Below are 3,626 nucleotides of genomic sequence, written 5' to 3'. Positions count from 1 at the left end.
ATCGCCAGTGGAGAAGTATGAGAGCCTGTGTTGCGCCTCGTCCCTTTAATGAAGAGGATGTATAGGCAGCTCTTCGAAGGAAGGGGGATTCCTTTGCACAGTGCATATCCCATTCCTTATTAATGCAGATTGCAAAGTGGGAAATTAGGAGAGTGGGCTTGGTGGTTGTACCATGAAGCAGACCACTAATCCGCTTCTGCTCATAATGCAGGTGCTCGCAGCAGTCGTCACACACGCGCTGCTTCCCGCCCTGGTTTCGGCTAGGGTGGAATGCGCGCCGTCAGACCTGCCTGGATACCCCTGCAGTGATACGCATGTCCGTTGTCTCAACGCCATCAGCGCTTCAGACCTGCCAGCGTCATCGCTGGAACCCTGGACACTTCCGGAACCTTGGACACACCCATCGTCATCGACGGCACCTGGCACACCGTGTATAAAAGAGCGGCAATCACCGGCTGCGCTCTGTGGGCTTGGTGGCTGTACCATGAAGCAGACCACTAATCCGCTTCTGCTCATAATGCAGGTCAGTAACCCATACGCCTTATTTGCTAAGAAAACTAGTAATTACTGCCTGGTGCAGCTTCCGAGCCCACAGTGTTGTGTCGATGTTGCTATTGAATGTTTAGAAACGATTCGCATCTTGCTACTATTGTCCGGTGACATAGAAACGAATCCGGCACCTGCCAGTGCAGAGGCAGTACTTGCTGAATTGAAGAAGTTGTCCTCAGGTCAGGCTACAATAATTAGTGACGTCCAAGACATCAAAAACAAGTTAACAACTACAGAGAAAACCATTAAAGATCTAATTCAGAGGATTGCCGATTTAGAGAGCCACTACCAGAACCTGGCTACTTTGAAAACAGATGTCGAATGTATGCAATGCAACACAGAAAAGGCTACTCAACTGGTGCGGGATCTGGAAGCCCAATTTGATGACGCCGAAAACCGCTGACGAAGATGCAATCTGATTTTTTACGGCCTTTCCGATCCTACACCATCCGAGTCATTTGCCGATTCCGAAGAAGCCATAATCCGCCACTGCTCCGATCAGCTCGATTTGTCGTTAGATAGTAAAGATATCGAACGTGCACACCGTCTTGGGCGTCACAACACAGAACGCCAGCGTCCCATAATTGTAAAGTTTGCGTCTTTTAAGACTAAACAAATGATCCTCTCAAATGGTCCCAAACTAAAAGATACTGATTTCAGCATTGGTGAAGATTTCTCCCGCCGAGTTCAAAATATAAGAAAGCAACTTGTCGCGTTTGCCAAATCAAAAACAACTAAATTTTCTTTGCGGTACAAAACCCTCCATATAGGCCCCAAACGCTATTTTTTTTATGAGTCTGAGCAAACAGTAAAAGAAATCTTCTAGCCACCACGGCGACGCAAGTCGGCACTACACCGTTCCCAAACATGTCCTCGTCCTAATCTTACGTCTTCGGCAATCTTTACCAATATACGCAGTTTCATCCCGAAGCGAGAACTCGTGTCAAACCTGGTGTTATCATCTGATAGCAACTTGCTTATATTAACTGAAACGTGGCTAACAAATGACATTAGGGAGCGAGGTGCTTGCTGATCTGCCTAATTTTTCTCTCTTTCGTTCAGATCGTAAAAACGCACGTGGTGGTGGTGTTCTGATTGCGGCAAGCAACCACTTATCATGCACTGCTTTAAACATTTCATCCGACCTTAAATTAATTTGGCTTATCTGGCGATCCGCACCACATTTCGTGCTGCTGGGTGTCTGCTACAGGCCGCCACACAACACTCCCCATTTTTGCCGCCAGCTGAACGCAACCTTGTCTAAATTAACCTCGCGGTATCCCAACGCTCACATTCTCCTCTTCGGGGATTTTAATTACCCGACTATTAACTGGCATAACCCGGTGCACTCCATAGATAATCGAGCGGATACAAGAGAATTTCTTGATATCTGTTCGAATTTTATTCTTGCCCAACTTGTACTAGAACCTACGCGTGTAGTAAACGACACTGCAAATATTTTAGATTTAGTATTAACAAGCCATCCTGAAAGTTTCTCCTCCATGACTTACTTGCGGGAAATTAGTGACCATAAAGTCATCCACACAGTCTTTAATTTCAAACCAATTCCTCGCCACACTCCGGGAAAGACAATCCGGCTGTACGATAAAGGCAACTATGAAGCAATAAGTAGCGAGCTGCACGCCTTCTTTCCATCTTTTAACGCAACTTTTCAAAGCAGATCTATCCAAGAAAGCTGGTCAATATTTAAACAAAAGCTTAACTCTCTGGCAGATAAATACATCCCGAAGACTACTTTTCATGACGCTCGAAACCAGCCGTGGTTCACGAAGTCACTGAAAAAACTCGAAAATAAAAAGAAACGCCTATTCCGCGCAGCTAAAGCCAATCACAGCACCTGCTCATGGGACAACTATTATGCCGCCGAGAGCTCGTATTTATCAGCTGTCAAAAACGCTAAGCAACACTTTTATCACGACGACTTGTCGAGAATCCTAAAAAGTAACACAAAAAAGTTCTGGCAAATTATAAACCCTACTAATACGCATTCAGTTACCCTGAATAAAGATTCAGGAGAGCCATTTAGCGATACTGGATGTGCTAATATCTTTTTAGTTGCTTTTTCCTCTGTCTTCAAAAGCGAGCCCGATGCGCCCTTACCTATTCTGCCTACAACCATTCCGCACACCATGCCTGTAACCAATGTTTCTGCTAATGGATTAATGTCCTTAATAGATAAAATTAAACTTTCATCTGCAGCAGGCATGGACGAAATAAATTCTAAACTTTTAAAAAACACAAAGTGCATTTCTGCCGAATGTTTATTGTTACTGTTTGCTCAGTCACTTTCCACAGGCACCATACCTGATGATTGGAAGAAGGGAAAGGTCGTTCCAGTCTACAAATCCGGTAACAAAAATTCACCATTAAATTACCGTCCTATCTCGCTCACAAGTGTACCGTGTAAAATCATGGAGCATATCATCGGCTCAGAAATCATGCAGTTCCTGGATTGTAACACTCTTTCATCCTGCACAACATGGATTTCGCAAAAACTATTCCTGTAACACACAATTAGCACTCTTTCTTCACGATCTGCATGCGAACCTCGACTTATAAATCCAGACTGACGCAATTTTTTTTTACTTTGCTAAAGCCTTCGACAAGGTTTCCCACCGACGTTTGATGCTAAAACTTTCGCAGCTGAACATGCATCCTAACATCTTAAAATGGATTGAAGCATTTCTAACGTGTCGCTTTCAGTCAGTTGCTGTTAACAACCAGTCATCCCCTTCTGCCCCCGTAACCTCAGGCGTACCTCAGGGCTCGGTCCTAGGTCTTTTCTTCCTAATATACATAAATGACTTGCCAGAACACCTATCATGCAATATCCGTTTATTCGCCGATGACTGCGTTATCTACCACTCAATAACTAACACTTCCGACCAAAAAGCCCTTCAGGATGATCTTAACCGCATTGAAAAATGGTGCGATGATTAGCTAATGACACTTAACCCTAACAAATGCAAGCTTATTTCGTTTCACTGCAGACTTAATTCGTTGTCCTTTTCCTATAGAATTTCTAACAATCCAATAGAGCACATTCATTCATACAA

At 44.1% G+C, this 3,626-nt stretch overlaps 1 pseudogene; it reads left to right on the top strand.

Moving 5' to 3' along the window:
* Nucleotides 1-205: 205 nt before the first annotated feature.
* LOC144102500 (uncharacterized) lies at nt 206-1,375 on the top strand (annotated as a pseudogene).
* The last annotated feature ends 2,251 nt before the right edge of the window (nt 1,376-3,626 follow it).

This window comes from Amblyomma americanum, chromosome 8 (assembly GCF_052857255.1).
Source record: "Amblyomma americanum isolate KBUSLIRL-KWMA chromosome 8, ASM5285725v1, whole genome shotgun sequence".
NCBI lineage: Eukaryota > Metazoa > Arthropoda > Arachnida > Ixodida > Ixodidae > Amblyomma > Amblyomma americanum.
This window is presented reverse-complemented; position numbering and strand designations above follow the sequence as displayed.